The sequence below is a fragment of the Lolium rigidum genome, chromosome 6 (genome assembly GCF_022539505.1).
Source record: "Lolium rigidum isolate FL_2022 chromosome 6, APGP_CSIRO_Lrig_0.1, whole genome shotgun sequence".
Taxonomy (NCBI): Eukaryota; Viridiplantae; Streptophyta; class Magnoliopsida; order Poales; family Poaceae; genus Lolium; species Lolium rigidum.
In genome coordinates, this window is record NC_061513.1 from 329,622,388 (window position 1) to 329,641,607 (window position 19,220).

The 19,220-nt window shown below is 45.5% G+C and overlaps 1 long non-coding RNA gene and 1 pseudogene across 1 annotated transcript; both read left to right on the top strand.

The window, feature by feature from the left end:
- Window positions 1–625: 625 nt before the first annotated feature.
- LOC124667408 lies at window positions 626–2,480 on the top strand (annotated as a pseudogene).
- A 7,622-nt stretch (window positions 2,481–10,102) lies between these two features.
- Window positions 10,103–17,265, top strand: LOC124668678. Its single transcript, XR_006991790.1, has 7 exons — window positions 10,103–10,143; window positions 10,269–10,518; window positions 10,587–10,898; window positions 10,993–13,017; window positions 13,116–13,242; window positions 13,471–13,604; window positions 17,007–17,265. It is a non-coding gene; the product is annotated as an uncharacterized LOC124668678 (long non-coding RNA).
- The last annotated feature ends 1,955 nt before the right edge of the window (window positions 17,266–19,220 follow it).

Sequence of the window (19,220 nt, forward strand, 5' to 3'; positions counted from 1 at the left end):
AAATAGACATTATTTTTGTCAAGTGCAAAAAAGAAAAATTTAATTGTAAAAAAAAACTTTTCACAAAAATTTCTTCACTTTATCTTTTTTTACACGGAATTAAAAAAATATCATTTTTCCGCGAAATTTGTGCTGCACATATAGCAGGAGCCGATGCTTCCATATACAAAAGGGGATTTGCACTTGAGAAGGGGAGTGAAGTTTTGGCACATGGGAGCATATGCTCCCTTTATTTTGAAATGCATGTTAGACATATTTTGAAATGTCAAAAAAATTGAAACAAAAATTGCGCACGTACATGTTTATGTGCTACATGCCCACAAAGTCGTTTCATGAAAAATCGACTTGTCTTATGGTGTGTGTAAAAATGACAAAATTTTGTGCTAAAACAAAAACTTTTCACAAGATAAAATTTCTCTTTTTCATGTAGACTACAAAAAATTCATTTTGTCTTGAAACTTGCCGAACACACATATATTATGAAGATGTACATGTAAATTTTTTTGTCAAATTTTTTTACCACTTGAAAATATGTTTTTATGGTAGAGGGAGCTGAATTGAGTTTCCGCTTGAGAAGCCAGTATTTTGTTCGACCAAACGTGTGGCACTCATCCTCCGACAGAAGCGTCGCCCTCCGCGTGTTGTTCCCCTTCTCCACTCCCCCAGTCCCCACCTATGTCCAGCGACGAAACTGAAGCGGCGACCACGAGATCTACGGATTTCTCCACTCTAGGAGTCCATAGGGAATCGAGGATGGAGACGAAGAGGAGAAGGCAGCAAGGGGAGGAGGGGTCAAGGCGGGGGTCCGTCGCCAGCGACGGCGCCATCGCTCTGGAGGCGCTGGACTGCACCGTCTGCTATCACCCGCTCAGGCCTCCCGTCTTCCAGGTTCTCACTCTCTTCCTCACTCTCTACATCAGATCCGCCGTTGCATTGGGCACTTGGGATTGAGATGTGTTCTCTCTCTTCAACCCCCTAAAAAAACCTAGAACTTCAGATACGAATTGTGGCTAAATTAAGGCACATTGTATCACCCGATGCACATAGATTTTGGCACCATGGCCAAAAAGAAAAGAAAATGGAAAGAAAGAAAGGATTTTTCACACACATCAGATTTCGTTGAGAATCTATAAAAAAAATCTATAAGATTTCGTTTTGTCTGAACACCTGTACATGAGCGCTCCCTTTTAGTGTTCAATGGAAGCTTAACTTTGTGAAAAAGATTACGAATGTAACCTCCCTTTTGCTTTAAACAGCCTAGGAAATTGGTATGCAAGATATCGACCATGGCATCCATCCACCATTACCATTTTTCCTTTCGAGAAAACTGTGGTGAAACATGTAGCGAAATATGCTTATGAAAATGCTTTTAGTATTTCAGTATCTTTGTCATAGTTAAACAGGCTCTTAAGTAATGGTGGATTTGTCTTTGTCGTATATACAGTGCGCGGTCGGGCACGTGATCTGTTCGTCTTGCCATGACAAGCTCCTGAACAAGAACAAGTGCCACGCGTGCGCCACCACCGGCGGCTATAACCGCTGCATCGCGTTCGACCACATCCTCGAGTCTGTCCGTGTCCCTTGCTCCAACTCGTTCTACGGATGCATTGCCAAGACTTGTTACCACGAGCGAGACGATCACGCGAAGTCGTGCCTGCACGCGCCTTGCTTTTGCCCTGAAGATTGGTGTGGCTTTGCTGGCACAACCACCGCACTTCTACGGCATCTCACCGCCGACCACCGGTTGACAGCTACGAGTTTGCGTTTGGACATCGTTTCACCCTTCAGGTGCAGGAAGGAATGCGGGTTCCGCACAAGAAAAAAGGCAGCCCCTCGTTCTCGGTAAAATTCATGTACTGTGCCTCCTTTCGGCAAAGCCGCCTCGTCCCTGTGTGTTGATCCTCTTGCCGTGGTGGGGGAGTGCAAGTTCAGATGCCAGGTTGATTTCCACTGCCGTACCATGGGTTGGCGACAGAATTCGGATTTCCAAATCAGAAGCACCACTCTCTCTGGTGGTTTGCCAACAGAGGATGGCAGCTACTCCTTTGTCATGCCAAATGTTTCTTCTAACCTGCCGACTGACAGCAGCGTCGTCATGTGTGTCACAAAGATAGCTGATGATGACAGCGCTTGGAGTGACTGGTGATGGAGATTGAGGTCGTAGTCAGGTAGCTCTCGACAGCATATAGGTGGTCTCTTAGTGACATGCTGCATGCTATTTATGACTCGTTGACTGTTTCATTTTCAGCCTTGAGACTGCAACTCAATGTTGAAGTTTGTAGTTCTTCTTGGGGATCTAGAGGTTCTCTTCTGTCATCTAAAATTGGTCATCAGAATCAGATTCCATCTTTGGTGAAAATCTTTGGGATCTAGAGGTTCTCTTCTTTCATCTAAAATTGGTCATCGTAAATTTCTTGACCAAAGTTTGTAGTTCATCTTCGGGATCTAGAGGTTCTCAGGCAAGTCTGCTTCTGAACTCCACAATGTGCTAAACTCTTGAACAAGCTCCTGAACAAGGACATGACGCGTGCTATTAATAACTCGTTAAAAGTTTCGTCTTCAGACTTGAGGCTGCAACTGAATGTTGAAGTTTGTAGTGCATCTTAGGGTTCATCTAAAATTGGTCACCGGAATCAGATTCAACCGACTCAGTTTTCGTCGTAATATTTAATTGTTTGTGTACTCTGGCTAGTCTGCTTATGAATTCTGTAATGCGCTTGTCCTGATGCCCTCTGTTTATGAACGAACAGCCGGTCGAGTGACTTGCTAAACTTGAATTGGATGCTTGTAATATAGTGGTGATGTTCCCATTGCAAACTGTTGAAGTGATGCCGGTATAATGTTCCTTCGATTAAGTGATGTTTGGTAGAGTTTGTGTTGTTCACAGTTCATGCATCTTCTGTACGAGATTAAGTTGCTGGTTAATGTTAGTAGAATTGTTTCCTTTGTAAAAGTGGATCGCTCGCAGGTTAGGGTTAGTCACTGCCTCGCAAACTTTGCGAGAGCAGAAGCTTGTACTGATTTTTGGCTAGGATCGGGACCTGACTGTGTTTTACAGGCTCTTGACCTAGACCGCCATGTAACCCCGTCTGCTTAATATATCCTCTTTTACCCGCAAAATAAAATTCTATGATATTATTCAAATTTGAATTAAATTGTTGCCAGAACTTTTATATATATTACATTCCAATTGCAGAAAAAACACTACCATATTCATCCAAATAGGGCATTAATCTCCCGCTTCCCATCTAATCTTTCCTTTTTGTCAAAACACTTCTACGACAATGTTTCTGAAGAAATTTACGATGGTAACAATCCAGTGACAACCTTGTTGCTTCGGGCAACATATGAAATGAAAACTAACCGACACACAGAGATTGCTATAAATTAATTGGATCATGGTTTGGAGTAGGGTGGAGGGAATATTCTTGTAAGACTCTTAAGACCACCACATGCATTCAAATCTGCTATTATAAGAGAACTACCCACTTGAGTTCATTCTTTAAAATATCCAATTGATTGTTCCTTTTAAGGATCTACTCCCGTTTTTAAATTTCAGGAAGTACATTATCTGTATCGCGCTATGTAAAACCGAGCAAACATTGGCGCGAAAAAAAGAACAACAACCACGCTCACTGCTTCCGCCCTCCTTCATGCGGGCTTACCGTTCTGCTGTAGCAAACATTTGTGAAGCCGGTTTGTAAACCATAGGTAAGAAACAAGTTAAATTTCACAATGCACAAGCGCTGGCTAGAAAAGATGTGAAGAGAGCATTTGAATTTTGCAAGCTTAATTTGCTATTATGAAAAAACTAGCTAGATGTTAGGACCAAGAGTGTCGTTGGTGGTTCCGTCATTATGCATAACATAATCACAGAGGATGATGGTGGCAAAGATGTAGATTTCTTCTACTATGACTTGATTGGGGTTTCCGTGCAAGTAAAGAGAAGACAAGAGAGTGACGCATTTCATTGCCTCCTATCATTTGATTCGGAACAATGATGCGCATGATGAGCTTCAACTTGATCTCATCGAGAAGTGGTGGAAATGGAGAGGACAACAAAATTAGTGTCTATGTTTGTATGCTTGTTGTATTGTTAGAATATAATTTGTTGTATTTTCTTGGCGTGTAATAATAAATAGACTTGTAAATTTATTTCTATTTGTTTGATCTTGTTGATTCTATATTTGTGTGTATGTTTGGGTTGGCGCCGCGCTGTAATTTGCAGCGCCTGGTAAAAAGCATTTTTTCGTTGATCTACCGTCTCCGGTGAAGAATAGCGCGTTGCATACGCGATTTACAGCGCCGAGTTTTAGCCTTACTGATGGAGTTGCTATTAGGATTTATATTCAAGCATTCAAAATCTGTCCGAATAGTGATTTGTGGCGTTGTGGTGGAATACATTGTAATCTGGTTTCTATCTATTGTTAATGGGAAAAAATAGGGGGTTACCCTTTTCTGAAAATGAAAATCGTGTATGCACTACAGGAATGGGCTGATATGCCGACGGCCCTCGGCGTAGCCGGTTTTGGCCGTCGGCGTAGGCTACGCCGAGAGCAGCCCACGGCATATCTCCTCGGCAACGACCTTCCTCGGCGGAGCCACTGTTACCATCAGCGTAGCCCGGCCCTCGTCGTAGCACGCTACGCCGAAGGCAAATCCCCGCTGTACTAATTTTAAAAATCAAATTTCTTTTTTCAAAAAATAATTTCAAAAGAAAATCGTAAAAAAAATCTTTTTTTTGCTATGCCGACGACAAAACCCTCGGCATAGAGTTTTAAGTTTTTTCAAATTTTAATTTGTTTTACACCATTTTTTTCTTGTTTATCTTTCACCCAAGACACTTTTAACTCTAAGACACAAGTTTTAGCCTTACCGATGGAGTTGCTATTATAAGTAATAATAATATTTAATTCAAATAACAATAAAATGATTTTATTTTTTGGTCTTTTTGTATTTAATATGGAATAATTAATATCTTTAAATCAGAAAATCGAAATTCCATAAATAATATGTCTAAATCGATCAGAAAAATGAGAGGAATCTAAATATAACATCTATATCATCTTTTGAACCTAAAAATTAGAGGAATCTAAATATAACGTCCAGTTTACCATCTGGCCAAAACACCCCCTTCCCCCCCCGGGAGATGCGGAATGGCCGTACCGCGCGTGCTGCTGCACCATTCGCCAACACGCTAAACGGACAAAAATTAGCACATAAAGTGATGTGTTGTAGACTTAAACAAAATCCCGGAATTTATTGAGCGATGGAAAGTGTACCCCTAGTTCAAATCCGGTCAGTTTCTAGCGAATTCGGCTGGACACCGCAGGAAGCCGCAGAGATTCCTAGATAGCTAGCGCGCACATATAGCATGTGATATGTGGTGCGGAGGCGGTATCCTACCAGTAAGCGGAGGTCTCGCGCAATACTAAAATGTAGTTGCTTCACAAAAGAAACTGTTTTGGCACTCCGAGAATGAAAAAAACCATCGCCCATGGGTCGGATTGGAAATCCGCTCCCGGGCCTTGCTTTCCATCCCAGGGACCACACACATACCAAATACAGCCTTGTTCCGACAAACTATGCGGTGTCACGGGTCGTTTCCTACTCATTTATCCTAAAAGCAATAGAACTCTGGACGTGATAGCCATATTTGTGAAGCGTTTTACAATATAATTGCCGTATCCCAATTCCGACTTTTGGAGTGGTTACTAGGACACATAAAATAACACCATGCGGCTCCGCGAGATTTTCTTACTTCGTTTAAATTGCCATCTAGCCAAAACGGGCCCCCGCGGAGATGCGGTATGGCTATAACGGGCGCACTGGTGCACCCGTTCACCATCGCGCTAAACGGAAAAAATTAGCACATAAAGTGATGTGTCGTAGACCTAAAAAAAACCCCAGAATTTATTGAGCGACGAAAAGTCTACCCCTAGTTTAAATCCGTAAATTTCCACCGGATTCGGTGGAACATCGCAGGAAGTCGCATGGATTCCTAGATAGCTAGCACGCACATACGGCATGTGATAGGTGGTGCGGAGGCGGTCTCCTACCACTACACGGAGGTCTCGCACAATACTAAAATGCGTCCCATGTAGTTGCTTCACAAAAAAACCCGTTTTGGCACCCGAAAATGAAAAAACAATCGCCCGTGGGTCGGATTGGAAATCCACGCCTGGAGCCTTGCTTCCCATCCCAGGGCCCACACACGTGCCTAATATGGCCTCGTTCCGACAAACTATGCGGTATCATAGGAAGTTTCCTACTAATTTCCCCTAAGAGCCATAGAACTCCGGACTTGATAGCCCTGTTCGTGAAGGGTTTTCCAAAATAATTTCCGTATCCCAATTCCTACTCTTGGAGTGGTTACTACGACACATAAAATGACGCCATGCGGCTCCGCGGGATTTTCTGACTTCGTTTAAATTATCATCTGGCCAAAACGGGAACCCGAGGACATATAAGAAAGTGTTCGAATTGTTACTATGTTAACATGGTACTGTACATGATTCAAATATGCATGATTTTGACATAAACGGATAGAGGATGTTTTTCTGAACATTTTGATACCTTATATGCATTTTTTCTGACGTCGTATGAATTAGTTATGATTTTTAAAAAATTAGATAAATTTGAAGGATGATCTACGCCGAGGGTGGCTGTCGACGTAGCCCTATCTACGCCTAGGGCCAAAGCCCAAAGGTATGCCGAGTACCCTCGGCGTTGACCTCGCTACGCCGACGGTAACGTTGTGTGATGGTCTTTTTGATAGGCTGGTCTGGCTGGATCATACCTCGACGGTTCCGACTTTTGACCGTCGGTGTATAAAAGGCTATCGCGCCATTTATGTAGTGTAGTGATGTGTTCGTGAAGTAAACGAAGCACGATGTGGTACTGGTTTCTGGAACATGCCAACCGCCTCGGCAAACCATGATTACGATCGTTTTCTATTTACCTGCCAAAGCATGCAACCACAGACCGATCTAGCCCTAGCCAAGACCCGTACTCGACCGATGGCCACCAACGCACGCGACGGCGCCCTCCTGGACGAGCTCCTCCTCGACATCTTCGCTCGGCTGCCGGACCCCGTCGACCTCCTCCGCTTCGCTGGCACTTGCACACGGTGGTTCCGCCTCCTCGCCGCCGACGACGCGGCCTTCCTCCGACGAGCCAGTGTCCTGCAACAGAACAGGAACACCTCCGTCCTCCTCGGCGCCTTCTACCAGAACGACTATCTCGTACCCGGATCGGCGACGGCGAATAACGTATCCGATTGCCCCCCGCGGTTCTGGAGGCTCGACGACCTCGCGCGTCCCACTCCCAGCATAGGCCTCTTCTCAAAGGACGATGGGCTCTTCAACTACGCCCAACCTCTGGCGTCGCGGCAGGGGCTCCTCCTCGTGCGCCTCATGCCGGCGCCCCTGGACCACCGGATGCTCCAGCTCGCGGTGTGCCACCCTCTCCTTGGAGGCGTGCACCTCGTTCCGCCGCCTCCCCTGCACCTGCACCCTCCGTTCCTAGGGAGAGACCTTACCGGCTACGCACTCGTCACAGGCTACGGCGGCGAGGGTCTGGACAGCCACCGTCAACGCCGGCTGGCTTTCCGAGTGCTCTTTACCGCCGTCAGCCTCGACGAGGTCGTGTGCGCCTACTCCTACTCGTCGGCCACGGGCAACTGGAGCGCCCCCTCGCGTGTCCCGTGCAGCTCCGCGGCCTCACCATGTCGGGGCCGCGCGCCGGCGTCGTCGACGATCGCGGCACCGTGCACTGGCTATACAGGAGCGAGACAAGCTTCTACAGCCTTGACGTTAGCGCCGACGCTGCGCGCGTCTCCTTGATGAAGATGCCCATGCAAGTGCAGCTACCCCCACCGTTCCCATGCATCGATGCTGGAGGAAAGGTCTCATTCGTTTATACCCGACCAGAAGGCGATGCCGCCTTGCTACAGCTTTGGACCAGGCAAGATCAAGATGGCAATAATGGTGGAGGCTGGCTGTGCTCCCACCTGGGCTACCTGACCCGGCCCGAATGGCCATATGATTTATTCATATTAATCATTGGATTCGTGGAAAGCAGAGGTGCCATACTCATCAAAGATTGCCATGGTTTGTTCTGTTTTGACATAGAGAGCGCGGAGCTGGAGTGGGTCAGGGGTTCAAAGTACGACTCGTACCCGAGAGAGGTCTGCTCTAATTCGACGTGTCAAGGATACAATAGTTGCACCAAATGTATATGCAACAACTCTGTGCTGTGTGAGATGGATTGGTCATCCTACCTTCTACACCTCTCGGCATGGAGCCCACAAGAGGCGCAACAAGGTGAAACACAAGCACATAAAGTTTGCTAAGGGTCTGTTTGATTCAAAGGAATCTAATACAATTTCTGAAAGAATTAGATCATTCAGTTTTTTTTCAGGTTAGGTCATTTGATTCACAAGATTGAAATCCTTAGGGATCACTCCACGGAAATTATTTGCACACTCACTATGTTAGAGGAATGTTTTTCATCCACTTAGAAGTATTGCTATAATTTTTTTGGTTTCCCTTGGTGTAGTGTAGAAGGTCTTTGATGAGTATTCATGTCGTTTCCAAATCATGCATATTGTAGTCTAGAGGGACATGACAGTACAATCTTGCGTTTTTCTATTCTCATGTAATAAGAATAATTGTATGGATAAAATATATCTAAGTATTAGTAAAAAAAATCTACAATTGCTGCATTGATAACAAAAGATAGACATCTTCGCGGCAACCATGAGAAAAGATCCAAACATGATCTGGCGAAGCAAGATCTAAAGGGCCATACCTAGAGAATTTTAATATTCCACCTCCACCATTGACGTTGGGAAGAAGAGATCGTCGTCGAAAGAGGAGACAAAGATCACTTAGGGTGTGTTTGGTAGCCCGGGTCACCCCAACATCTTCTTCCCACCAGAGACATGCTGAGCTCAGATAGGATGAGGTGAGATTTTGTTCATGTTTGGTAGCCCGTATATGTTAAGAGATTCTCTGGTAAGATGTTGTTTGGTAGCACTTGTATGACCTGAGATATGTTTTCCTTGCAATCTACATCCTAGGGCTGATATAAAATTACAACAAGATCCAAAATTTTACACAGAGCTCCCGAAACAGAAAAAGAAAAAAGCAATTGGGTCCTTGACAACCGCATCTGGCCGGAGTGGGCGTCGTCGCCACGAGTGCAGGTCTCCGAGCTAGAGCGGCGGCGCGGGTCTCCGAGCTCGAGCGCGTCGGGCAGAGGCGGATCTCGGGCGCGTCGGGCCGAGGCGGAGCTCCGGCGCGTCGGGCCGAGGTGGAGCTCCGGCGCGTCGACCTCGCAGGCGGCGCCTCGTCCCCGTGGCGCTCCCCGGCGGCGCTGGTCTCCGAGCTCGAGCGCGTCGGGCAGAGGCGGATCTCGGGCGCGTCGGGCCGAGGCGGAGCTCCGGCGCGTCGACCTCGCAGGCGGTGCCTCATCCCCGTGGCCCTCCCTGGCGGCGCTCCCCTGCGGCGCTTGGTTGGCCGTGCGTTTGGTTGGCCGAGAGGAGCTCCGGCGCGTCGGGCCGTGGGTGGTCGACCTCGCAGGCGGCGCTCTGTCCCCGTGGCGCTCCCCGGCGGCGGTTGGTTGGCCGTACGCTTGGTTGGCCGAGAGGAGGATGGGGGGCAAATGAGAAGAGCGGGTGGGGGTCTGGGGGGTGCGGGGGTGGGGCGATGGCTCGCTACGGTTTTTGCGGGACGAGCTCAACCGAGCTGAGGTGAGAAGCTCGATTCGGGCTTCGCAACCGGGCAGGGCTGAAGGCTGTTTTTCGTATGAGGTGGGCACTGCCCAGATAGACCGACCCGACCTAACAAACACTGGATGGCCCAAAATTCTCGGTTGGGAGGAGATTTTCTGGGTAGACCCGACCTACCAAACACACCCTTATTGTAGACGATGTCATCTCCATTGAGGCGGAGCCAAAAAGAAGAGGACTAACCAAACCCTGGTGGATAGGAAATGCCGGCTGAAGCCGATGTGATATTCGGTCAGGTGGATCCAGCCCAGCCCACTATGCGTCGCCTCTCTCCTATCCACCAGAAGAAGCTCGCCGCCCCGCCGTCGCCGTGGCTGCCGCCGGCGGGTCGAACCGCCCGCCCCAAAAGCGTAAGCACCGCCGTTCCCCACCCACTCGATTCCATCTCTTCCTCCCCTACTTGGACCGATTGCGTGCCTGCCTTCATTGTGGTTCTGGTCCCTGCTCCTAGCTGAAATGTCATGTATGTGTACAGAGAACCTGCCAAGAAAGAGTCTCAAGAAAGAACCGCCATGAGCTTCCTATGACCGTTCGCGAAAGCCAGCACCGGCGGCGTGTGCCCAATGAGGTCGGACAGAAAAGCCTGACAAGAGCGGCAGCGGAGCCAGTGTGTGCCTGGTGGCCGGCAAGAACCAGGACAACAAAATCAGGAACGACCGTGCCGGAGACCAGTAAAGCGCCCAGGACCCCAGCAAATGCATCCTGTCCTTGCACAAGTTCTGCAAGTGCGTGCATCTCTAGATCATAAATTGTTTCTTGATTGTCTATCTCCTGACGGGATGAACCTTGGCAGGGCATGCATACTGCACTTCAAGGACTGCCTGCTGTGCGCTGGCGTAGAGCGGATCGAGCCAGATGCCAAGCCCCAGGCCCTTATCGACCACATGATCATCAATGGCCATGCCCGGATCAAGAGATTGCTTGCTGGAGATGATAATGAAGCAACGCAGGGGAAAAGCAAGGTGATATATGGGGATGCCTCCATGGAGAGAGGCGCTTTTCTAGTGCAGCAGGCCATGAGGGTCAATAAGCAAATTAATCAGCTCCAATTGTTAGCTCTTTCTTTGACCTGTGAAATTTGCATTGTTCATGGTTATCAAGTATGGTATGTACTGATTGCTAAAACAAAGTTTTTTAACATACTGATTTTATCAGTGAACATTATGTTATATCAGTGCTTCTAACTTCTGCATCTTCAGGCTTTCCTCGCACAGTAGTACATTCAAAGTGCAAAGTTGAGGCTCGGCATCTGTGCAGAAGACATCAGGGAGGAGTTGAAATCGTCAGAAGATAACCTTGACCTATGTTCTCAGCTTGGGGCTCTGTTGGGAATGCTTGGGGATTGCTGGTATGAACCTTGTTTCTTGGATACTTCCGGTTCCAAACGTTTCACTTTGACAAACTAAGAAATAGACCATTGTGAGCAAACTGGAGTTAGATAATGTTGGTCTGCGCCAATAGAATTTTTTTCTGTACTAAATGGCTGCTGGTTGTAGTATGGCTTAGATCTCGTAAAAAAATAAAGAAAACAAATATTCAGTGCTTTGTGCCTGCTCTGCATAACCCATTATAGTCTATGTCAGCAAATCAACAAGAATTCTCTGTGGAGATCCTTTAATAGTTTAGCTCTGTATTGAGTCTGGTTTCTTGCTTATGCCTAAAGTTATTTATTGATATGAGTTTCACTTGTTTGCTTAAGATGCTACTCTTACACAATGAACCCGTGTTAACATTTAAAATGCGGTTTTCGTAATAGTATGGTTAAGCTAGTAGACATGATCTAATTAACTGGATCTGTTACATTAAACAGATGCTCTCACCCTTTGGCTTTGTGGTCATCCGAGGTCCTTGGATTTCACGCTCAAATGCTCAATCTAGTTTTAGCAGAAGTCCTTGTGAATAGAAGTTTTGGAAAACCGTTTTTGTAGTGTAGTTTTCCGTACCTGGTGTTCTTTGACAATCTGATAACTGTTGTTTATAGGTCACTGATTTAGCAACTTCTCACCCTGAAAACAGTCCTCATTTTCTTATCCATTATGCTAATACCTGCATGTTCTGAGTTTTCATGTAGCCTCTTCCATGGAGAAATAACAGGGAAATTGTATGGGAAATCTCATCATGCCTAAGTTCATTCTTCATTCATTGTTGTATTAGCCGCTTTGTTTCAAATGAGTTACAGATCTGCTCCATAAACCCGTGATTAGTTACCAGGCAGCTGCAGTCGCACACCCAGGCGCAGAACATGGGAGGCCTGGCCCAGGCTAATCACGCTGCCCTAGGTGGGCCCGTGTTCTTTCGCTAGCACATGCTAATCACAATATTGGACCGGCCAGGCCAGGCAAGCACTTCCTCTTCCAGGACACAAAACAAACAACTACCAGGCAGTTTCCAGCGAATGTCCAGGCCAGGCGTGAAACCTCCTGAACACAAACCAAACACGCTCTGAATATCGCTCCCTGCAAATAAAATGTTCAAACGCTCAAGACCATTAAATCGGTCGGACCTTCGTAAAACAGCGGTCAGACCGTGGTTTTCCCAGTTCGCTGGCGCAGATGACCCAGTGCGCTTAAAGGACCGACTGAGGCTCCTGTTCCGGTTTTTTCTGGTTGAACCGGCAGTTCGGTCCAGTTTATAAAACCATGCTTACTCTGGAATAACACAACACATATTGGCAATTTTTTTTTGTAATGCTTATGGTATATGTGGACTAATTGATGCACATAGCTGATAATTCGCCAGTTACCATGGTAATTGCAACTTGATTGCATGTTATATTTGCATAGGTAAAGTGAAAAACATTAACCATGCACCATGCCCTATACCAGGCAGCATGCTGGTGCTAATCATAGGCTGATAGCCTGCCCAGGCACCTGGTAGGATCTTAGTTCTGTGCAGGATGTCTGGTACCTGCTGATGTAAGAAACACATGGTCTGTAATATGTCTATGATAATAACATTGTGCTTCCATCTCAGCAGTGAAATGTGGTATAATTGCTGCATCAGCTTTAGCTAATCAATGTTTCATCGTATTTCTTTTGGTATATTCATTACACTTTATCCTTATTGCATATTGTGGATGAATTCATTCCACACTGGTTTCTCCCTGGTTCTCATCATTGGAATTTGTCTTTTTCCGTCGGAGATTGCGAGATGCTCCTTCCAGGATCACTTACTGTGAAGAAAGTGCCGAGTTTCTCTCGAAATTGCCGACAAAGGATCTTGAGGTTGTATTCTAATTTAGTGTCATGCTGTATTTGTGATAACATTTCAATTTGTCGATTGAGCTTTTGCATTATAGTACATTTGTTCCATACACTCTCAGTTTCGCTTAATAAAGATGGAGACCTTCGCTACTATGATGGAGACCTCCAATCTGTGAGAAGTTCTTATGCCGTATATTAGGCGTTCGCAGGAATTCAGTAAAGGAGCACTCAGCGGTCACCTCTCAGGTGATTAAAATTCTCACATACTGTTAATTAAGGATTCTAGATTAATCATCAACACAAACAAGATAGATAGTTTATGTCTGGAGTAAGAAATGGAAAGAACTTTAGGTGTCCTTTTACTTCTTCAATTTCTTTTGCTGAAGGAAACCTTTGTTGCCCCTTTTGCAATATTTTATTTATTAGCAATGATTGAATTTATTTATGTGTTGTTTTGGTTTTCTTAATCTGTAGGTAACATGAAATACTCCTCTTGGCCCATTGGATACTATGAGTCAACGAATGATTGAACTATGGGCTTAGCCCACGAAAGAAGACCCAACTAGCAATATTTCCAGGCTCATCCTATGATTGCATAAATATGAAAGGTGGGCTTCTTTTTTGTTTGCTGTTGTTTATGGTACCAGCCCTAGCTCTTCACAGGAGTGAACAGGAGAATTCCTACATGTATTGTTTTTTTTCCATTTTAATCCATTACAAAATAGATCATGAAATCATTTTTCCATCACAAACCCCTTTACATGTCCTGCTTATTTAGAAAAAGTACGCGCCATCATGGACAGTAGATTTTGTTAAAGCCATACACTGTGTTTTCTTACTAACTGTAGTCTCCAGTAACAATTACCTGAACAAAATTCACTAAACCCTACATGCATGTCCAGCCAAGATATTCCACAATAAACAAGGAGTCTATCCTTTGAGTACCTTAAATTTATTAATCTGTAAAGCCATGTACAATGCTTAGTGCTTAGAGGGATGCTTAGCAAAATAAACCTAACTATTTCTAAGTACCAACGATTATTGGTACAGGAAAGATGCCTAACTAGGCATCTACATAGTATAAATAAGAACCAGTGCTTGGACAAACCGGTTTATTTCTCATAGAACCTCTCTAAGCATCTTCCATTGTACTCCCTCCGTCCCACGAAGGTTGTCTGAAATTTGTCAAAATTTGGCTGTATCTAGATGCTATTTAGTGTCTAGATACATCCAAATTTTGGATATGAATATTAGGAAGCAACAAGTTTCCCTGAACTTCTAGCTGGTCTAACGTTTCACTGCTGCACCGCCAATTTTCCACTGTCCATCTCATCTACCATGTAAATATAACAGCACTAATCTATTTTAACAAATCCATAATTTTGCATCATGTATTGTGAAGGAGAACTTTTCATTGGTCATTTGAAGGCGTGCGCCATCTACCCCGGGACCTTGCTACTGAAGTAAGCTAGCTAACTGATTAAGGAGTCCAATAGTTTTCGAGAATTAACTTGTCCTTCCTGCCAAGTAAACCATTTATCAAGTGAAATTGTGCAGTATGATTAAAACTTGAGAATCTATAACATTTTGGTGGTGCTACCTTACTTCAGTAGCAAGGTAGCACCATCAGGCCTACTAACAGTGGTCACCCATCTCTCAACATTGGCACAATGCCTACCAACTATTGATAGCCCCTTACATCCCTCACGTCATAGTCGTAGTAGCAGAAATGAACATGACACATGAACATGTGCTTCACCGCAAACTGATACACAGAAAATAATCAGACAATCTTACATTATTCAAGAATTGCAAACATATAGGCAATGCACATATGGACTTGACAACTGTAATCAGAACATGTACCTATCTTTTTTTATAAGAGGCACCAGGTGCCTGGCTTTATTAAATCAATAAAGCCAAAACGGCCAACACAAACAGACTATGAGGACATTAGCTAGGTTTTTACAGCACAGAAACAACCACCTCAAACACATGAGACATTTTTTTTATAATGATAACTATTGTTTGTCAACTGTAAGAAGAAGAGCATAGATAAACTTGACAAGTTTCAGTAATATTTTCCCCGAGAAAGAGGTAAAGCCTGCTATATTTGCATCGATTGTTGCACACAGTCCTTTATTTGATTATTGAAATTCCATTACAATAATTTTCCATTTCACCAAGCAAGAGTAACAAAAGAGTCTGATGCAAGATACAGAAGAACACTAGAGACAAATAGTTGCATCACGCTTCCTCCGCAAGGTTGTTTTAAGCTGCTGTTGAGCACAAGGGACATGGTTACAGAACTCGGTATAAGGAGGTATCCGTGATTCCCATGTCACTAAATCGAACTCACCCCTGGGACGAAGGGATGGATTCACAAGGATGTCTTTAAGCCTTATCTTGGGGAGTTTCCTTTCAGAAACCTCGGCTTCAGTTCGAGGAGGCATAATGTGTAGCGGAGCAGCCGTAGAGGGTAGAAAATCTGTCAAGTCTATTGGGTAGTGTTGTTTAAAAGGGTAGACATTCTCACCATACAAGGACAAGTTCTTCTTCATCGCTTTTTTTTTTGGTTCAACAAGCTAAGCCAGAATTGAAGGCTTAGATCCCTCCTCAACGTATAGGCAAATGAATATGCTCCTATAAATGACCCACCCAGTAATTTGATGAACTCTCCTGCCAATAGTGTCAGCTTTGGGTTGTCCTCAGCTCGTGCACTTCCAAATGCTAGCGTCTTGAAGAGGTAGCTGTATTCCTCATCTTGTAATCTACTTAGGTGGATTGGCTCCACGGTACCGTATCTTGCCAAACTTTCCATCCTACTTACGATTATAATCTTTGTTTCTGTGCTTATGCATGTCACTGCCCGGTAAAAAGATTTCCACTTCTCATCATCCACATCTGAAACAAATGTGACAACAACAATTGTTCTCCCTGAGGTTCTTTCATTGTCTATCGTACAGAAGTTGTCCCCGTTGATGTGCAAAACTGAAGAATAGTAACTACGGACCTTCTCATCATTCCACACATGCTTTACTAAAGTTTTCTTCCCGACTAGGGTGCCACCAATGATTGGAAGCACAGATGGAGAACCAAGAGGGTTGTGCTGTAACAAGAAGTTGATGACTTGTTGCTTCTCGGTCTGACGGCCAAACATGAAGTTGTCGACGTAAAGATACGTGTCGTAGGGTCTACGAACCATCATGGATTCACATCCACTCAAAAGTATAACAAACTCTGTCATATTAGAAACAATACTTTCTAATTTTACCAAGGCATCTTGAAGGTCGCAGCTGTTATCAACTTTGTGAACTGATATACCACCGTTTGCACGGAATCGCTTTAGCGGAGTGCCAAGATATGATGCAAACGAGTCAGTAGTCGTCACTTCCTTAGAACCCTCTTTGATTAGCTGGTTGCACTTGTAGGTGTCTACCGCATGATAACCATTGTACATAGCCCTAGATAGTATCTTCAGGTGCAGAAGCATACCAGAGTTGGTGATGTACCGCCGATCTGCCTCCTCGACAACCATGTGAGCTCTTAGTAGGAGCTGCTGCAGCCTCTCCACACGCTTCTCCTCTGAGCATGCATTTTCGGAATACTTGTTCCTCAAAAAGGAGAAAATTCTGCTAACAAGTTCACCTGCAGCTGCAGACAGAACCACTTCCATACTGAAAAACCTTAGGTTGAGATTGAATGGATGAAGGAGGAGACTGTTCTTGTTTTCATCTTGTAGAGATCAGGTTCTGAGGTATGGTGAGGCTATGGTGCTGTTTAAATAGATGCCATGGTATTTCCGTGTAGCGTGAAAGACCAGTTGTCCTGCGGTATTGGTTCTTGCTGACTAGTCTTCAGTATGGAAATTAATTGCAAGCTTAAGGTGGAGGTACTTACACCACAACTGATGCGGTCATATTTTAGGCAGGCTAGATTATTGTGAACTGGTAAGCACAGTATGTGTTTTTGTTAACAATATGCACCAATGTGTTGCTTTTTTTTTGCAGAATCTTCTATGGAAAATTGACTTCAGGTCTTCTCATGGACCATTGTGTCCTCATCTCATGGTGTATTACTTGGAAATGTTGTGCAGGTGTGGTAAATATAGACTAATCCTTTAGTATTTAGCAAAGCTACACTGCTTGATGAAATTGATGCCAGCCATGGAATTTGCCGTGTACCGGGTGGCAGTCTAAATCAATGTGGAACCAGTCATGGTGGAACCAGTCTTAGTGTGAAATTGTAGGCAGTGTAAGTCATGGTGGAAGTGTGGAACCGTAAGCACATTGTGTCTTAAGTGACACGTGTACCCCGATATGTTAACGCCTTGCAGATTCTGTTATCTGCGGCGATTTGCACAAAAATAACCAAAAGTGAAAGAAAAGCACAGACTGACCCTCCGGCGAAACTATTTCACCTATCTAACCCTTTTGTGTGGCGCCCCACATATCGGCGCCACACACCAGCCGACGTGGCGCCCGCGACGCTGAGCTGGTGCGCCCATCCGACGTGGCAGCACGTGTGGCGCCCGTCCCATCGGCGCCACACATGCTCTTACAATTGCCCAAAACATACCGTGAGACAATTCGTCTGGGACTTAGCCGTTTTGCGAGCCTCTATGTGTGGCGCCGATGCCACGGGCGCCACACGTAGAGCCTCGCCAAAACGGCTAAGGACTTCTCGTCCGGAGCCCCTGGATGTTTTCGACCCAATAGTTGATAGGGTTGGCATGTGTGGCGCCGATGCCACGGGCGCCACACACTGCAGTGTGGCGCCATTGTGGAGGGCGCCACACGTTGACTTGTGTTAAAACCCTGAAAAATCCTACCAAACTCCAACAGTTTTGAGTATAACAATGGACACAACAAGTTGCAATTTCAGAACATACACATATAACACTTCATAGCTCACATCGTAGCAAGTAGATTCAAACAACAAGTAGCATTACAAAGATGGTTCGAAATAATTCACAACAACACGGAGCACATCCTACTGTCGTCCTCACGGGCTGCTTCCGGACGGCCATCCTCTTCGTTCGCTGCCGTGGCTCTTGTTGTTGCTGCTCCTCCTGCTCCTCCTGCTCCTCCTCCTCTGAAGATAAGGGCTCGTCGTTCCTCATCCTCCTCAAACCTGATCTCCGCGGCGGCGCCTCATCCTCCTCAGTGACAACCTTCTTTCCTCGGTTGACATAATCTTCCGGAGTGTACCGGTTTGCAGCATTGCCCCTTGGCTTCAACCGGTAAGCGGACCGTGGGGCTTGCTTGGAGGTATGCTTTGGAGGTATGCTTTGACTCAGGATTTCGTCGTCGTCAGGAATCTTCACAAACAAGAGCAAATGAGATTACAAAAGTTGAAATTAGTAAGAACATGTTTGATAGCAACAAAATATTCCATACCTCCCGCTCTGGAGAAGAGGAGGATTGCGGAATTTCGCCTTCGCGGCAACCTAGCAAGTTGGCTAACCGCCGCATCTTTCGTGCGGTGTTCTCGCGTCATGGAACTCATGGTTACAAAGCCACCGAACATAATAACGTACATTCAAAGTTGGTGATCGTACCTTAATGAAATTCCGCAACGGTCCGACGAGGCTTTTCTTCTCTCCCGCTCTTCTCCCACATAACCTCGCACTCATCGACTCGTTTTTGGATCTCCGACCGCTGTGACAAACATAGCATACACAATTTAAGCGAGCACATGGCAATCTAGATGATGTACTAGTTAATGAGAGAATCCATTACCACGAAGTTCAGCTCGGAAGCAATAGAAGTCGATCTCCTCTCGCGAGCATAGGTGTCGTGTCGGCTTTGCGCAACCTCATCGAACTCGATGGGGTCGTCCAAGATGTAGTCAGCATACGCGCGCTTCACTAACTCGATACGCGTGTTTTCATGGAACCACCGCAGGTAGTTGTTGAAAGCGGCCAAGTCGTGAGGCACAATCTCCACGAGGCCAGCAGTCCGTGTCGCTTCCAAACAGGTGTTGGAACGCTGCGATGTGGCCGCTATGGTGGACTGGCCAATTTGTGATCTTCCTCTCGCCGCCGCCTATCAAGCCTGCAAGAATCAAGAAGTTAGATTCTACCTCTTCTATCAAGAATCTTCCATCGCATGATTCCGAAGTTTACCTATGAAGCGCCTTGTCCGTGTCTTGCCACCGAGGTGGGCACTCCCGATATAGCCCAAACTGTCTCATCACTCGTGCGGCTGGTGGTGTTCAACAAG